At 38.1% G+C, this 19,672-nt stretch overlaps 1 pseudogene; it reads right to left on the bottom strand.

The window, feature by feature from the left end:
* Positions 1-3,636: 3,636 nt before the first annotated feature.
* On the bottom strand, positions 3,637-4,448 carry LOC136133784 (small ribosomal subunit protein uS5 pseudogene; annotated as a pseudogene).
* Between the last annotated feature and the right edge of the window lie 15,224 nt (positions 4,449-19,672).

Genomic DNA, 19,672 nt, shown 5'->3' with positions numbered 1-19,672 from the left:
ACCAATGATGGAGAATTCAGCCTTGCTGAAATTAACTTTCTTTTATGATCCACTTTTGAACATGATGTAACAGGTCCAACCTTGGAATGAAAACATAGGGAGTGAAAACATACTCTTGCCTTTTCAATCTGATTTTAGGCACTGATTTTTCTCTTTAGTCTTCAGAAAACCATAAACAGTCTCATAGAAACCCTGATGTTGGGGGTGGGGAAAAAGGGAGAACTACATGATTTCTATATTTTAATATTATTGCTTTGACTCATTTTTCATTGAGGAAACTACCTTTTCTCTTGTCAAACAATACAAATCTCTAGAAATACACCTCCGCTGATACACACAGTGGTTGGAGGCCTCCTGTGGGGAACATCTGTGGCTCTAGTTCTGGGCCACTTCTCAGCTCACTGCCAAACTGCCCATCAGGAAACCTGTCACTGCACATTCCAACCTGCCTCACCATCATAAAATCATACTTTTTTTTTTGCTCTGGGGACCTTTGAAGAAAAGATACCTATTTTTGCTTTGCTTTTCTTATAAAAATATAAATGCTTTGATAAGCATTTTCTCCTGATGTATCAAAAGACACTTCCATCCATTGATTTTCAGAACGTCCTCACTCTTATTTTTTCATGGTCCTGAGAGAACAAGTGACTGGTCCAGTGTTTCACAGTGAGTTAGAGGTGGAGTTAAGAGTGAATCTCGAGGCTCCTTGACAATTATTTTCAATTTTCCCCCTTGTGTACAACCTCTAGGTTCAAAAGCCCTTTCGACAACTTCTAGGTCACCACCTTATTTCGTTAAGAGTGTCAGAAGTTACAGTTTTCTTCTGGAAATATATACAGAAATAGCATGAAAAATTCTTATATTTCTCTTGGAATATACCACATTTTAAAAAAAAATTTTTCTCTGGAAAGTCACAAAATGCTCTAAATTTATGAAGTGATCACAGTAATGATTTGTTTTTCTTTTCTTTGTCTCCTTGGGTCATAACAATAACTTTTGTAATTTAAAACTATGAAAAATTCACTTGTATATTGTTGGATGTCTCCGGTGCTGTCATTCCCTTGAGATTATCTGCCATGTGGCTTTCTCATGTTGTCCCCCTGCAGACATGCTGACCACTGGTGCGAGGTGTTTCAAAGGCTGATGTTTACTGCTCTTAGCATGCTGATGTACATTCTTAGGGAAGAGAAGGATGAAAATCTTGAAGTTGTATTGTCAGACTCTGAAGTAATCATTATTCTTGGGCAATTGAGAGAGAAACACTGTCATATCGGTTGTGTTTGCATATCATGTCAACCAAACAACTGCCTCAATTTTGCTTTTCAGTACAGTGTTTTAATGTTATCTATGAACAGCCTGGGTATTCGGTCTTTATCTATTAAGGTGATAGATACTACCAGGTGACACAGCAGAGTACAAGTTGTCCAAGTTGTAGTTTGAGCCTTTATCTAGTATATTAATTATAAATATCAAAAGGCATAATCAAATTGATTTTAGAAGGTAATACAGGGCAGAGGTTAGAGCATAGATTGGATTAGATCTGTATATTGTATTTTTTTAAACCATTTTTATCATCACCCCGTTAAGGACTTCCCCACCTTTTTAAGGACAACTTCATATTTGCTGCTTTTATTTTTTATCTACTCTGCCAGTCTCTGCTTTTTAATTGGTATTATTTATACCATTTATACTTAACTTACTACATCAGGGCTTAAGTCAGCCATTTTAATAATTTCAGATGGTATTGTGGACTGAATATTTGTGAACCCCTCCCCAACCCCAAGTTCACATGTGAAACCTTAACCCGCATGTGGCTGTGTTTCGAGATAGAGCCTATAAGGAAGTAATTAATGTTAAATGAAGCCATAAGATTTGGGCCCTGATCCAATAGGATGAAGAGGCATGAGAAAGCTTTCTCTCTCTTTTTCTCTCCCCTCTCCCACCCGTCCCCAGCAGGCAAGCACCAAGGAAAGGCCATGTGAGGACATATAAAGAAGGTGGCTGTCTATAAGCTAGGAAGAGAGTCCTCATCAGAAGTCCTGCCAGAAACTTGATTTTGGACTTTCCAGCTTCCAGAACTGTGAGAAAATAAACTATTGTTTAAGTCACTCAGTCTATGGTATTTTATATGGCAGCCCAAGCTGACTAATGCAGATGGTGTTATAACTTTTGTTTCAGTCCTCAAATAAGGTTCAGAAAACTCATCAGGAGAATAATCTATTATGTTTAGTCATATTTTGGTTATTTTCATTTTTTTCCCTTCTTGATGCTCTAAGATTCCTTCACTTATCATTTTCTTTCTGCTTGAAGAATTTCCTTTAGCCTATCTTTAAGTGTACATCTGTTAAGTAACAAAGTCTCAGAGTTTTCTTTCACATGAGAACATTTTTATTCCCTTCTCACTACTGAAGAATAGCTTTGCAAGATATGGAGTTTGCAGTTAATAGTTCTTTTCTTTCAGGACTTGAAAAATACTGTGCCACTTCTCTTTGTCCTCCGTTGTTTCAGATGAGAAATCTGTGATTCAAATTGGTATTTCTCTAAAGATAATACCTTGTTTCTACCTGGCTGCTTTCAAGATACTGTCTTTGTTTCCAGTGTTTAGAATTGAATTATGCTGTGTCGTGTTGTGGATTTCTTTAAGTTTACCCTACTTGAAATTCTATTAGCTTTTTAAATTTGTGTATATATCTGTATCTATATCTATCTATCTATCTATCTACCTATCTACCTATGTCTTTCTCCAAATATGGGAAGTTATCAACCATTATTTCTTCTAATATGGGACTCTAATGATATGAATTTCGATTTTTTTGTTATTGACTAGATTAGCTAGATCTGAGTTAAAATTCTGTTTAAGCCACTTAGTAGCTAAATTATCTAGGTAAAATATTTCAGATTGATTGATTGATTTCTATAAAATAAGACATGAGGCCAGTCTGTATTGGACCTCTGTTACTTTAATCAGCAAACACTGCCACCCCCCCCTCCCCGCCCAGTGGGACTTTATACACATAGACACACATTGTTTTCTTTGGGGAACTTCTCTTTCCTCACTGTATTTGGTGGGGTTGCCAGTCACAATCACCACAATCCTTACCACACTCCACAAAGATTGAATTGTGTTCACCCTAGGAAATAAACTGAATGAGGCATCGACATTATCGTGTTCAGCCCAGTACCTGGACCAATGCCTCATCTATAAGACTAATTATTATCTATTGCATGTGTAAATAATGACTCAATTCCCAGAGCAGTGAGGTGACAAAATACTTAACGATTTGTAGTGCAGGTCAGCCACTGGCTCTGGAATTCACTGCATTAGCAATCTAATTGTTCTGTCTCCTTATTGCTTGCTCCACATTTCTCCCTCTCCCTTTGGCTACATCTATCTTATTCTGCATGTCTTTATCTAGACTATCTCGGTATTTTTCTCCTTAAGTCCCTAAGCTTCTTCATTTCTCCATTCTCTCTCTTATGATCTCTGCTCCCCTGAAATTTTTTTTATTATTTTGTATCTATTCTGATTCCTACTTCTGTATTTTATTCCTTCTTACCTTCCCCATTTTATTTATTGTTTATTTATTTATTTATTTAGTAACCAGCTTCCATTCACTTTATTTTTCTCATATAAAACTATGTGGTGGTCACAGCTGGAGCTTGGGTCCTCTGCAAAGAAGCTCTGGTGTGGGTCTTTACAAGATGGTCAGTGAATTCCTGCTATGGAGACTTGGTGAACAGTATCTGTTTCCAGAGATCAGGGGTGAGATAGCTGTAGGTCTTGGAAATGGCATCAAAGGTGGCCTTGGCAAAGTTGCCCAGGGTGGCAGTGCAGCCCCTGACAGAGGTGTAGCAATCGTCAGTACTGGCCATCAGCAGCAGCTTCTTCGGCACAGGGGCTGAGTTGATGCCAGTGCCCCTGGGGCAGGGATGAGACTCACCAGGCCAGAGCCACAGAGAGCCAGTCATCTTGCAATGAACAACATTGGGCTTGCCCATCTTGTCACCCCAGTAACCTCGCTGCATGGGGACGTTGGAGAGCTTGGCCAGAATCGTGGCCCCACAGATGGCAGTGGCTACCTCCCTGGAGCACCTGACACCCAAATGATGTCCATGGTAATTCTCAGTGGCAACAAATGCCTAGAACCTGGTCCCGCCGGCCAGCACGGGGCTGCTTTTGCACAAGGCATTATCTTCAAAACCTCATCCTTGAGGGATGCCCCCAGCAAAATGTCAATGATCTCAGATTCCTTGATGGGCAGAGAGAAGAGACAGATCTCCTCCAGGGACCTGATCTTCATGTCCTTGACCAAGCGACCCAGCTTGGTGACAGGGAGCCTCTCCTTGTCCTTGGCCCCAGCCCCGGGATGACGTAAACTACCTCAGCCTCCTATCCCGGGGCCCCCTCGGCCTCCGAGCCCTCCAGCAGCACCTGTATCATCTGCCATTTGGTGTTTTTATGGAGAAGAATCTCACTTCCCCACTTTAATCTTTTTGCTTCTTACCTGTCTTTCCAGATCATTTTCTCTATTCAGTATCAGATCACAATGGGACTCTAAGTTACATGTATTTATTTAGTATTTACTGTTTATTCAGTATTTATTTGCTATCTCTTGGAATAAAGATTTATCTTCCTTTTTCTAACTGAAAGAAAGTCATTTAATGTATTAAAATGAATATATGTAATTTAAAATATTCTATACAATCTAATTAAATATTTAATATATTTAAGTACCAAAGTTAAATATATTTATGTAGGGAAGATAATATAACTTTTTTTTCATCTCCAGCTCATGATTAATTTTGCTTTTCTTGTGGATTCAAGGCTGTTAATAGGGAAAAAAAATCCTCATCCCTCTTGTAAACGTGGGTCTCTGATGTCTTTTGTTAAGTTAGTGCTAAAGCCACAAACAGCGAATGTGACAAGCAGGTCTGATGACAGCAATGTTGATTAATCTCCATAAGCTGGAGCATCTGGTTTTTGGAATCTGAACAGGAAACACACAGCCCTAGCTCAGCATCTAGAGTATTCATTGGCTGGTGAGTATTGACTATGCATATTAGTCAGTCAGAAATGTCCAAAAGGAAGAGCACACCATGGCCAGTGATCTGGCTGAGTGGACAGACCTATTCTTTGGTTAGGGAATGATTCTTTATTCAGCTCATTCTCCAGACCTCAATTCTGCCCCAGTCAATTCTGCTCTGCTATAGAGCTGGTCCCAGTAGAAAAGAAAGAGGGAGGTAACAGTCCCTGTGTCTCTGCCTGAGGGATGGCAGGAAGCATGGCTACACTCATACTTCCTGGCCACTAGCTCTGCAGCTCCAGCTGTTCTCCTTTGCTATATGTCTTCTCTAAGGCTTTCCTCTGCTAACCTATCCCAAGTGGTGCTTAGTGCTCTGTTCTCCATCTCTACATCATAGGCTGAGCAGAAGAATTTTTTTTCTTATTGTGAATCAATACAATAATCTCTCCTGGTGGAGGATTTTCCACCTTGAACCTTAGCTCTCATTGGGAATGAACATTGGAAATGAATCTGTTCCCTGGGGTCCTGAAATGCTCAAAGCTCTCAGTTTCTGCTCCCACCTCCACTCCCATGTCCTTGATAATATGTGCCAGGACCCAAAAACATTTAATTGGAGAGCTTAGTTAAGTATTTTTCTCCTCCTTAGATTACCCTATAAATATTGAAATTGAACAAGATCTTTCAAAGTACTAAGTGACATTTTGTTGGTGTACACATGGGATGAATACATTTACATCTATTAGATAATTATTTATCAAGCTAATTGGCCCCAAACCATCAACTTTTTATTTTTATTTTTTAAGATAAAGCCTAACACTTGCAGGGAAGAGGTATTTTTTTCATACTTGGGTTCTCCTGGGGCATCTTGCAAAACTGGATTCACAGACTGCAAATGTGCTTCGCGTGCTTTCTCAGTGAGGAAGGGAAAACTGAGATCTCTAGCATTAAAGAATCATTTTCTTCCACAAAACCTGTGTGTGAATTATTGACGTTCCATTCCCATGTTTACTCAATTAATGAAGCCAATTAGTGCACATTGTGCTTTGTAGTAGCATCAGCAGGAACTAAATGAGCCTTTGGGGATGTTTATAGACTTAGTTGGTTTCAGGAAAAAGGTTGACTGATAGAAGCAGCTGCTAGTGGGAAACAGTTTGCTCCCAAATAGAAATGAACCATAAGATTGAACAGATGTTGTTCTGTCTTCTTAGTGCCTGGATTATAGTGCAATGTTATCAATTAATTTCCTACCAGGAAAGTCTAAAATATAGTCAAAGGAAACTGTCAGAGGCCTGCCACAGCATTCTACAGCAGCAGGGCAGTGTTTCTTCTCCAGGAGGTTTGTAGTCATTGGCTTCCCAGTTGTCTCACTAATCAGTTAAAAAACAAACAATAAAATGACCAACAATTTTTTAAAAATTGACTTAGAAATAATATATAAACTTAGAGAATGAGTTGAAATCCCTTTGAATACATTTTATAATATTCCAGTTAATTATGGTAATGAGATGTGGTAGTTAATTTTATGCATCAACTTGAATGAGCTAAGGGATGCCCAGATGGCTGGTAAACAGTTTTTCTGGATGTGTCTTTGAGGGTGTTTCTGGAAGAAATTAGCAGTTGAATCAATAGACTGAGTAAAGCAGATGACCCTTATCAATGCAGGTGGGCATTGTCCAATTTATTGAGGACCTGAATAGAACAGAAAGGTGGAGGAAGGACAAATTTGCTCTTTGCTTGAACTGACACATCCATCTCTCCTGCTCTCAGACATCAGCACTCTTGGTTCCCAGACCTTTGGACCTGGACAGAATTATACCACAGATTTTCCTGGGTCTCTAGTTTGTGGATGGCATCATGGGACTTCTCAGCCTCCATCATTGTGTGAGTCAGTTCCTATAATTTATCTCCTCTTTATCTATCTATTTATCTATCTATCTATCTACCTATCATCTATCTATCTATCTATCATCTCCTATTTCTCTGGAGAACTGTGACTTATACATGAGGAAAACAAAGAAAAGGGGTAGAGAACAGGACCTCTTATTTCCAGAGGGTAGACTTCCCAGCTGCAGTCTTTCTGGAAGAAATCTATTCTATAGCTCTCTCCACATTATAATGCAGGGGATCTGCAACAGGTGTCAGACAAAAGTAGGTTTCCATCAGGTATACCCCCACATAGGTTGTATGACCTTGGGTAATTTATCAATACCTTGTGTGAGTTATCAATACCCTGGGTAAGTTAATAAAGCATGCTATATCTTGGTTTCTCCTCTATAAAATGAAGATACATATACTTGCTTCACAGGGTTAAATAAAATAATGTGATAATTTTTGTTGTAATGCACATTTTCTATATTAGGTATCATAGATTTTATATACAATCAATTTATTAATTTGCAAGGAGATGAAGGAAGTGAAAAAAGGACTTTAAATGAATAGGTTGGCTGTAAAGATGCTTCTTGATTTTAGAAACATGTTAATATGAAAAAGAAAAAAATTTGCACCCTAGATTTAAGAAAATGTCATAGTATATGCTAAAGAAATATTTACTCTTCTTCTTCTCGTGTATTAAGAAAGCAGATATCAGAGAGCAGCTCACCAAACATTCAGGGAGACTGGAACTTCTTGATATCTATTTATAATATACTTTATTTCTAGTGTGAGTATATAAAATCCAATGTACAAGAATCAAAGAATCCTAGTTTGAGACATGTGAACATCTCACGTGGCCTTTATTTCTTATGTTAGGCTCACAAATAAAACAAGATGGCTTCTGTTTCGTAATCCACACTTAATTAGTCCTTTTTTTGGTGGGACCAATAAAGAGCGGGGTGCAAAGGTTGTATTTGTTTGACTACTGAAAGAGCATTTCTAGCACAATGAATAAATCACAAACCCAAGACACTTTACTCTGTATAATTATTGTGAAGCCTAGTTTTATTTTCACCGAAGTGAGGCATGAGGTTTTGTATGTGCTTGTGTTGTTTTTAATTTTGGCAGGAGATGGGGCAGTAGAGAAAGCTGTGAGGGAAAAGTGTTGCTGTCTTGTAAAATTATTTTTACATAGCTGTGCTAATTTATCTCACTCATACCCATTGATTGTAGACAAAGAAATCAGCCAGATCAGAGACCGGACTTGGAAACATTGGAGACAGATAGAAATATTGGATTTTTTGAAGATAGAGAAAGGGGAAATTATATATTTATGTACTAATAAATATTTGATATAATATATATAATATATATCAATATAGTTATATATTAGTATAATATATGTAATAGTATATGTCATGTGTGTATATATTTACACACATACTGAAGGAAAAAAGAGATACAACTGATAGTGCAAAAATATTCCCTTTGGGAAGCCTAAACACTTGACCCTGCAGGGGGTTATTCTTACCCCCTCCTCTTCCTCTACCTGTGTGTCTCTATGAATCATGGTTCAGGGGTGCTTGACATGCTGCTTGAATCTGAGCCACGTGGAACCACTTGCCTCACGCAGATCTATCCATAATAGGGCTGGTGCTGCTTCCGTGTCCCTCTTTTGTAATCCAGGTCTTTCGTCTCAATTTCAGAGTTCCTGGTCAATTTAAAGTATCTCTTCTTTCCAAATGGTTAGAGAAGCCTCTGCCACAACTTTTGAAAACAAGATTTTAATTCTCTTTATCATCAACATATAAGTATAAATGCTAAAACCTGCCATTTTATTGAATACTTGCTAAGATCTAGGCAGTCACCTTAGTTAATTACCTAATTTAGTTCTCACCCCAGTCTTAAGAGACAGATATTGTTATGGCCATTTCAGTTGAGCACACTGAGATTAACTGAATGATGTAAGAGCCGAGATGGTCAGTCAATGAACATTATTTTTGCTTGGGGAAGCCTGAGGGAGCTGGTAGACAGGTCATTAGGGATGGTTTAATTCATTGTTCATTTTACAGAGCAGGAAAAATGAGTCTCAGAGGCAGAAAGTGATTGCCCAAGGTCTCACTGGGGTGTATATCAGAGCTGAGAACCAAACTCAGGACTTGCGACTTTAGCACCCCATCTTTTCTGTGGAGCCAGGCTGCTTCATGGAACAGAATGACAGCAGGCTGATTGAGGTATGGCCGGTTGTGGGTCCCCAAACTGCTAACATTGTGCCAGTGTTAACGAGGCTCCCTGGAATCTGGACCAAGAAGAGGAGAACGGATCTGGGGAGCCCCTCATCTTCTTTCCGGATTACAAAGCCTTGTCACTCAGGTCCCATCACCCCCTTTGGCCCCTCTGTCCGAGAGATGCCTGTCGATACTTCCCAGAGTAAGATGATTAGTTTAGCTAGAGGCTAAGAAATAGGATCGGTGTAAAAGCACATTAAAGGAAGGAGCTAGAAAGAAGAAGCACTTGAGGAGAACAGGGACACAGTCTCCTCTTCAGCTCCAGTCACACCTTTTACCTTCCACAGCCCAACAGCCACCCCTTTTGCCTACCTTAACTTTAGACACCAAATGAGAAGATGCAAAGGCTGGATGCTGGATACCATGCCCCCACCCACTTCCCAGGAGCTCAGGACTCTACTCTGTGAGGCCTCCCTTAACAGGGGCAAGAGGGTCTGCTCTCTGCTCCCTTGCTCAGCTTGGGCATCCACACTGACTCACAATCCCTTCTAGAACCTTCTAGTTGATGGAGCATGTGTGACAAGCAAAGGAGAGACTTTGAGCTCTTCAGTGTTCAAGGATTAGACGTCAGTTTAGGAGGGACAAAGGTGAGAGCTCAGGATGTGGTAGGGTAGCGGGGCGAGGTGAGAGCTGCCACACAAGGTGAGGAGAACCAAGCAACACAGGCATCCCTAAGTAGAACTAGAGAAGATTCTGCACTTTAATCATTTCCTCTTTGTGCCTCCATGCCCAGTTTGGACGGATTTATTAGTTCTCTTTCAATTCACTAACTCTATCTTTGTGTTTAGTCTAGAGTTTATCCCATTTCCTGAGTTTAATTTACACACATATTTTTCATTTTCAAACTTTCTACTTGGTTAATTATCCACATGTTCTTGTTTTATTTCTGTCTGTTTTTCTTTTATACATTTTGTTCTATTTAAGAGAACGTTCTACATACTTGTTTCGTAGTATCATTTAGATTGTTCTATAAAGTTTACTACCTCTGGAGTAAACTAATGGTCCACCTGTTGACGTTGTTGGCTATCTTTCTTATATTTAAACTTCACTTGTTTTAGAATTTTGATTTATGAGCTGATTTTGAGAAGGATTATTTTTTTCCCCCTCTCTTCCTCCATGCTCATCACTCACCTTGCAATTTGTTTGCTTCTACTGAGTCCCTGGGCCTTAGTCCAGAGCTAGCTCTTTCAATGCCATGTTGGTGACAGTGAGAGTATCAGAGGCTAAGAAAAGCTGGGTTCATTCCTGGCCACCGGGCAGCTTGCATAGGGTGTAGCCTCACCTGTTGGGCAGCAGTTTTTCTTCCTCACTCAGCTCCTGGTTTCAAGCAGTGAGACTAGCTCAGGTCCCACATCTTGAGTGGAGCGCTTAAGGACATTGATATCATTGGTTCTGAACCCACACCAGCCTCTGTGGCCAGGTCTATCTCCCAGGTTATGTAAAGGCTACATTATTACCTCTTGTTATGTGAAATGAAGATAGTATCTACTTTTTAGAGTCAGGGAGTCGTGATTAGAATAATTCTGCAGGGTTTCTCTAGTTTCCATGATTTTTACATTTTTATTCTAAACAGTGCTGCTAATACTGTCATGTGATTATGTCAACAGAGAATTTTTAAAAAAATAAAATTAGACACAAATCCTGAATCTATTATATATTTATTTACTAATATGAATATGTAATATATCTGCACACAAGTGTACACATACTATTCCTTAATTTTTTTAATAGAATGAATCTTTGAGAATTATATACATGAATAATACTTTTCCAAAATCCTTATAATTGGAATTGCCTAAAGAAGTTTACATTTCAATATTCAATGTTAGAATCATTTTGCAACATTTTTATGCTAAAGTTATAATTTCAGTAACTTCCCATTACTGTGGATCCTTTGCTTACTGTCCCTTTAAAATGACTATCACAGAAAGTAATGTTATGATTTTTGAGAGAAATTTGCCTAAAATAAGATTTTTTCCATAAATAATTTTGTTGAGCAGGAGATTTCTTTGCAGGAGTATAACAATTCTCCTTGGGGGGTGGGGAATGTCTCTTTAATATACCATTTGGGATATGAGAGTCCTTGGATTTATTTAACAATTATTAGAAACACATTTGCAAAAGACAGGTGCTCAGAAAGATCACCTATTAATTTCTACCATATTCCACTGAGCACAGAGATTTACATACAATTATATTGCATTTCCTATTTCAATAATATTCTTTTTGAGTCTCTTAAAAAGTATAGCCTGTGCTGGGATAAATGATCTGTCTAAGGATTTCTAGTCTAACATACAAACAATGCCAAATAAACTACTTGCCTTTGTAGAGATCCAAATGCATTGTCTTAAAAGGCCTTGATCTTTGGGTTGCTGGACTCAAAGATAGAGACTGTACTCATGAGGATTTGGGTCATAAAACCCTAGAGAGGTTGCTGGTGAGGGCGGCAGCCATTGTTGCCTTTTCCCATGGGGGTGGGCAGTGTCAAAGCTTTAACATAAAGAAGATGTTAAAGAAAAAATTACTTACGACACTTGTTAAAACAATAAAGCAGATTTTATTCAAGACTTGCAATAGGTATAGGTACTACTGTGATGGGGTTTTGCAGTAGGGGACAGAGATTAGGCTCAACTCTGAATAGAAAAAGGAAAAGTGGAAACTTATAACCAAGGAGCAGAGAGGGGGCCTGTGGATGGAAAACTACTAGTGGGAAACATCAGGGGTAAGGGAAAGATTCTGGCCAAACGGACCAAATAGGGTTCTTGCTGAAGGCAGGCCAGGGTTATCAGATACTGAGGGTGGGGTATTCGGGCTAAAGCGACTTGATAGGATTTTTGCTAAAATTGAGTAATGCGAAGAAGGACATGGAAGTCTAAAATTTGAGGTCTAGTTGGGAATAGGATTCAGAGAAGTCTGACTTAAGGGTGGGCAAAAAGAGACTCTCCGTCAGGGACAGGCCAAGAATACTGCAATCAGAAATTCTGAGAGTTAAAGGGGAAAGGGGGTGTTTCAGATTATCAGGCAGTGGTGTTGGAAGCTGGGATGTCACCCCTCCCTCTCTGTGGGTTGGTCTTGTCCCAACATGTCAGGTTTAAGCTGAAGCTTTCTGTCAAGTTTACTGACTGAGGGACTACACATAATCCCATCCTCCTGTTTTCAGAAGGCAGGCACCCACCGGCGAGTTCTGGAGGGGCCAGACCAAAAGCAGTTGTGGCTTATAATGTTCCTATAGCTTATGAAGTTCAACATGCTGTGTCCCATGTTCCTCCTCGCTGGCTCCCCAAATGAAAATTTAATCTTCTCTACAAGGGGGATGTGTTCAGCTTTGAGAATCACCACATGGCACTGCTGACCTCTAGGAAGCCCTTATGCAGTTTGTGTGTAGGAGTTTTAGTTTTCTCTTGGGTCAGTAGGAAGACATTTTCCTTGCTATTTTCTATTTCTTACATCACACTACCTACCTTGGCTTGGTGGCTTTATCTGTACCTCACCATGGTTCCTCTTGGATCTGGGGGAGGAAAATATGTTATTTATATGTTTTCATAATTGAGAGAGGAAGAGAGAGAGAGACCCATCTGCTGCATATACTGACCTTTTCTGTCTTGATCCTCTGCCTTGTTACACTGTGTTCCTGGGACCCTTCCTCACTGTGGCCACTCCACAACTGGCCCACTTCCTCTCAATACACAGCTCGTGCTCGACTTGATTCCCTTTCAACCAACTGACCTTACTGGTGTATTTAATTTTGCAGAAGGACACACATCGAATAACTCTTGTCAGTAGCTGCTGAATGTATATTCAACATTTTCTCCTTTTATAGATTATATTATTTGCATTCTCAAGTCCTTTGTATGGCATATAAGGAATTGCAAGTGTCGTGGGAGAGAAGAAATAGCTCAGGTTCCATATCTTTTTGGATTTTTTTCACTTGAAACTGGTAGATTTATAAGAACAAATATCAGTTACCAAATAAATAAAAATATGTAATTACTAGTAAAACAGACAGCAGATGGGCTTTACAATGCATTCACTTTACTTTGCAGTTCTACAGAACATGTGGTGCTTTCATGGGCACTGATTCTTTTCAAGGAGTTAAGATCTGACCACTGTGAAGCAGTACATCATTCTTAGTAGGAGTTGTCACAGCCTTGCCAGTGATGGAAGGTCAGTAATCACCAGTTACAGAAAAGCCACTAATGTGTAAGCACTTATACGAGAGTCAATTATCATAAAGGGAACTAGAGGAATAGGCTGGAGAGATGCAGGAAGATTTTTCAGGTTGGCTCCTGGAGTTCATATTTCTTCCAGTTAACTGTAAATAATCTCACCACTGAGGATCTCACTTAAGTGATGCTATTTTTTTCTTTTAGGGAAGATGTATTATTATAATTAACATACCCTCATAGAAACCTAGATGAGTACACCTAAAATGGGTCACTTATTCTGACTTTCTTGATTTAATGTCATTTCTCACACTAATTTGCTATTTCCCCTCACCATCTGTTACCACAAGCTCATAGACTAACATAGCTATAAGTCATAGTTACTAAAATTTTACTCTTCTTGTCTCATGGGATGTATTCATTAATAGGGTGTGTATATGTTTGTGTTTATAAATTCACATTATCTTTACTTTCTGTGTACTTCCTCTAGATAGGAGTAATCTTTGCAGACATTAATTACAAGATCAAACCTTAGAGGACAGTGACTTTGAACTTCTAAGATAGTTCACAGTCTTTAACCATCACCAGTCATTTTTTAAGCAGCTTCTCTGTGGGTTGGATGAAAGTGGATTCATTTACCTGACTTTGCTTTCCTCTTTTTGGTGGCAGATTAGTCATTACAGGTTGGTCTTTGAATAGAGTCCAAATTGGTACATCTGGATCTGTTTAGTGACTCTACAGAGGAGCTCAGGCATCAGCTGATTTGTCTAGTTAGCACGTAAATGTCTTTGTTATCAGTCTCTCCATAATGCTTCTGACCACGTGTTTGCATTACATGGTACAATGCAAAAACAAAACAAATGAACAAAATAGAAAAAATTTTTTCCAGACTATTCTCTCAAGGAAAATAACTAAGTTTTACTCTCTAAGATATCACATAGATGGAGCATCAAAGAAATAAACTTTGTAAACATATCATACTGACCTGAACCCAAACCAATAACTTAAAAATCAAAGCAGGATAGATAATTCAAATCATTTGTTCCAAAATGATTTATATCGTGCTAATTACCTTTAGTCTCTCTTTCTAGTTTGGCTCTCAGCAGCAGTACTGTGTGCTAGATTTGGAGAACCATAAAATTCAGCATGGATAATAACTTTATTTTAATTGCTGAAGAGGAGTTTTAAGCCTTGTCAATTTGCCACAGAGCTGTTTGCTCACTTTCTTTCTAAATTCTGCGTGGTCAAAGGAATTTTTTTTTTCTCACACCTGTAACATTCCACTATCACCTTGCCCATGTTGTAGTATTAAAAAATTTAAGTCCCTCTGGTGAATAGCCAACTGTGCCCTTTCTTTTTATGGAAGATGTATTCTACTTCCAATTTTACATGGGCTGCTGCAGCCTCCAGTGTAAATAAGTGCCTGTCTTCTAAAATGTCACTGATAAACTCCCTGTCATTTGGTGTTTGAGAAAGATGTCACACAAGAAATCACCTTCATGTTTCCACAAAAATCATCAAATGAAAACCTAGATCAAATTTACTAATGAATTTTAATACATTCCTATATTAAAGTAAAATGCATATGTATGTGATGAATTAAATTGTTGAGTCCAGAGCCATTTTGTTTTTTCACTTTGGCTATGACACTAATCTTTGCTTTTCTGAATACAGACAATACTAAGGAAGGTAGATATTAGGCCAGAAAATTAGGCCTTATAGTGTCAATAAAGAAGTCCTATATTGGAGTCCAGAGATCTAGGTTTTAGCCCTATCCCGGCCTTTTGTTACCTGTATGACCTTGAACAAATCGCCCTTTCTGAGCCCTTATTTACTTGTCTATAACTTAGAGATATCAATACCTGCTCTATTTCCTTGGTTTTTCATGTGAGGTAATGTTATTAGAATCTGTGAACTACTACACAAATATGAGGTGAAATTACTTTAAAGTTGAACTAGAGTACTTTTGATCAAAGGCTAAGCCAATAATGAAGTCACTGTTTGTGCCAAAATATTCCTTTGTCAATGGGTTCTACCATCTATTTATATTTTTATTAACCATGCCACTTTAAGAATAACAACAGAAGATAAGAATTATTTGAGGCACACATTTTGCTGACTCTGAGGTTGGTTGCTGGTAGGAAATAAAAATAAGGGCTCCTAATCACTGTCTCATAAGTGTCAAGCATTGTCCCTGGGGCTTCACACACCTTATTTGTTTTTCACCAAACCTCTGCAAGTAACTCCCACTATGCAGTTAACAGATACGCAGATAAGTCAATGAAGGCTCAGAGATGATGTCTTGTTCAGGTCATAGAGTTGGCTACAAGCAGAGTCAGAATTCTTACCTGGACAGGACAGCACTCCTGTTAATGTTTCAAGCATTCGACAACATCCCTAACAACAGAATTCTGCTGCTACACTACCAAAAATTGCTAGATCCTAGGAGAGATCTACCAACAGGCCACCATCTTGAGGGTGAAGAAAGGTGCCTTTTTCTAGGAGAGTGGCTGTTGGCAACTGTGAGAAATGATAGTTTTCCTTCATGTTTTCTTAACTTTTATTTGAGCTTTGTTTCTCAAGAGTCAATATCATCTAGACATTTCCCTTTTGGGCCCATGCCTCCACTTACATTTTAGTTTTAGGAAAATTGATCCCATTATGTATTCAAGAGAGAAGTTCATATTTCTATGATAACTAATTATTTTGCACAAAGTTGTCTATTTAGACTCAGTTCTTAGCAACTCATTGCCACAAGTAATGATAGAAGTAGACTGCACGTAAAGGCAAACTCGCTGTCAGCATAATGTATATTGGGTATGATTTGTAACTCACATATTATTACAGTTGTAAGGTGACTTGAGCACCATCTAGGCAACTTCCTTTTTGTTTGTTTGTTTGTTAGTTTGTTTTAGGTTGGGCGAAAGAGGCCCAAAGGAAGTGACCTGCCTATGGTCACATCACACAGTCTATTATAAACTTTCCAGAGGTACTAAGATTTGTAAACAAATTATCTTTTGCATGTTCTCATGCTCTTATTTCCTTTGCTTTAACAGAAACTTCCAGCATAGAGCAGTGTTCTACTTACTACATAGTGAATAATAACTTAACTTCAATCCCCATCTACCATTGCTTATAAACTGGGGGTCCTATACTAACACCTCTCACAACACATAAGCATTTTTAATTCCTAGAGGACCACCAAAGGCTCCTCCATGGACTTCTTGTGCTCATGATAAAGACTTCATATATTAGTTTAAGCTGATTTTCCCCCTCACATCTACCCACTATAGTTTAAGGCTAATTGGTGCTGCTTTTGAAAAGTGTGCTTCTGTGAGACTCATGAAGCCTTGAGATGACGGTGCAAGTCTATAGACAACAGAATTCGATTTACCCAAAACATTTTAGGACCCTCAGATATATTAAACACTATACTTTCTTCACAATATTTTGTCTTCCACATCAATCTTAAGCTCAGCTTTTCCTCAGTATTCTATTTTACAAACTATTGTGTGTAGAATGAGAATGACATTTAAGAACAGAATTTCTGTGTATAATTTAAGAAATTAATTATCAATATATGGAATAAAAAATTAAGAATGCATGCAACTTTTTTCCTGTTTTCTTATCTGTCTCATCAGAATGACTGTCCCCTGATGTATACACAGTCTTTTAAAGCTATGGTATTGGAAGTAAGGATAGGTGTCTATGTGACACACATGGAAATTCTGCAATTAGAAACAATCAACTCATAAATGTAAGCAGAGTGCCATGCTAGGAAGAGAAAGAAGAAAACAATTTTTTTGCGGTATGCGGGCCTCTCACTGTTGTGGCCTCTCCCATTGCGGAGCACAGGCTCTGGACGCGCAGGCTCAGCGGTTATGGCTCACGGACCCAGCCGCTCCGCGGCACGTGGTATCCTCCTGGACCGGAGCACGAACCCGCGTCCCCTGAATCGGCAGGCGGACTCTCAACCACTGCGCCACCAGGGAAGCCCAGAAGAAAACAATTTTAATATGAGCATCCTGGTCTTTCTAAAATATAATTTATTGCTCAAATGCACCATTTTCAATTAAAAATGGAATTATTATAATTTTCCCTTTGTTTCCATTATTGTTTCTCTTTCCTTGAGTGACTCATTATAATTCTTTATCACTTCTGTTTATCTCTTCATGAATAAAATAGTAAGATATTTGAAATGTATTAATATATTAGGATATTTTTCATTTCATTCTATTTAGTGTTTGAAGTTTGGATATATATGTATATATACATATGCCTGTATATGTATATCCATACACATATTGGAGATTATCTATCTGTCATCTGTCTATCTATCTATCTATCTCTCTATCTACCTGTCTATGCTTCAGTGTGTTAGAAGTGAAAAGCAGAGACTTCTTGGCAAATACAGAGAGATTTTGTGACAAATATTCAAGGAAGGAAAAAAATATATTCAGCCCAGATATCAGTTAAGAACTAGACACCCATTCAACACCGACACTGAAAACCTGGAAGGGCATAGAACTCATGGGAAAACTTAAAAACACTTTGAAGCATCTAAAAGAAACAAAATCATGTTGTATGGGCAAATTTAGTCAAATCCAGGGAAGAGAAAAGAAATATGTAGGTCCTGGTCTTTCTGCAATAGAATTTGTTGCTTAATTGTGCATTTTTCCATTTTACAAAGTGAAATCATTATAATATTTCTTTTGTTGTAGCAGTTTCAATGAACGGCATGGCTTAGACCCAAGAAATTTATTGAGGAATTTGGATAGAAACATTTGATGATTATATTTGTGTCCAGTCCTGCACATTTTAGAATCAAAAGGGCCAGAGAGGACCTGCATCCAATCTCCCTCTTTAGATGTGAATCCTTCTCTGGCATTCCTAGCCTGTGGAATATATATGATGGCAGATAGGTTTTCCCTTGTCTGTACTGAAAATTCTTTCTGTGGAACTCTAATTCATTCATTCAGCCAACACTGAGTCCCTACTATATGCCAGGCATGTTTGTACACTGGAACATATACAACGGAAAAAGTAAGACAACACCTCTGTCCTGGAGATGATCACAGTCTAGTGAAAGAGAGAGAAATATAAATAGCTTATTAGAATATCAGGTAATAAGCACATGGTAGGAAAATCTTAAAAATTTTGAAGGAATTCAGAAGAGAGAGTGATAGACACTGGACTAAAGAATTAACATATGAAAATTGTTTTGATTCATTACAAATTTCTATTAAGTTCCCTATTCTCTGTCTCTGTCTGTCTCTCTTTCTCTCTCACACATATGGTAAAATTATGTAGCCCTTTTAAAATCTTCACAGTCATAATTTCATGTCTCATTTTTCTGCATCTGCCTTTCTCATGTTCTTATCAATAAACCTAGAAATGAATTTTACCAAAAACATGTTCAGATGACCTAATGAAGCATGAATTGAGTTTGTGTGCCTCCAAAGGACATAATAATGACTTCTGGGTAAGATTATAGGGCTCAGTGAAAAGAAATATTTCCTAATAATCAGAGATCTTCATCAATGTAATGGGCTGCTGTGGTGACTAGTAAGTTCTCCATTCTCAGAACTTAAGTAATTGTGTATTTCTATTGATGCGGAATCTTATTCTATTGACTTTTGAGTTGACAAAGTTACGGAATTGTGAGTTGGGTTCATAAGAAAACTTTTAAATATGTACATTTAATCATCTTAATTTTCTGTTCTCTCTTTAGTTACAATTCTACAATTCCTGTTATTGATGATAATGTTCGAAATTCAGGACCAAGGACAGCAATTTCCATCCAGGATAACAGGGATGATGGTTTGATACTAAATAGCAACAATAACAAAAATCTTACTAGCAAAGATATTATATAATATACCCATTTGATCAATAAATGTAATTTATGAGTTGAAAAAGAGGAAAATTAACAGTTATTGAGCAAACCACCATATTACCTCTTTTAATCCTCCCAACAAATGTGTGTGATAAATATTGTTATTCATAGATATTTATGACATGTGTATGTATAAGTATGTATAAACACATATATGTATAATATGTTTACAAGCTGTCAAGATATGATTATGAATGAGGGAAGTGAAGGCTTAAAACAACTTTCTTAAGGTTACATTATTAGTAAGAGATTCAGTCCCATTTGTGATTTCAAATCTCATTGCCTTTCTACCCATAGGAGAGGAAATATGCAAAAAAAGGGAAAAGTTGCATCTGCATAGCCAAAAATAATCATGCAATTTGACCAAATTCAAAGAGAAGGGAAGTGCATTTTTTATAGGGAATGGAGGAGAGACATTACTGAGGAAAG

This window comes from Phocoena phocoena, chromosome 14 (assembly GCF_963924675.1).
Source record: "Phocoena phocoena chromosome 14, mPhoPho1.1, whole genome shotgun sequence".
Lineage (NCBI taxonomy): Eukaryota > Metazoa > Chordata > Mammalia > Artiodactyla > Phocoenidae > Phocoena > Phocoena phocoena.
This window is presented reverse-complemented; position numbering and strand designations above follow the sequence as displayed.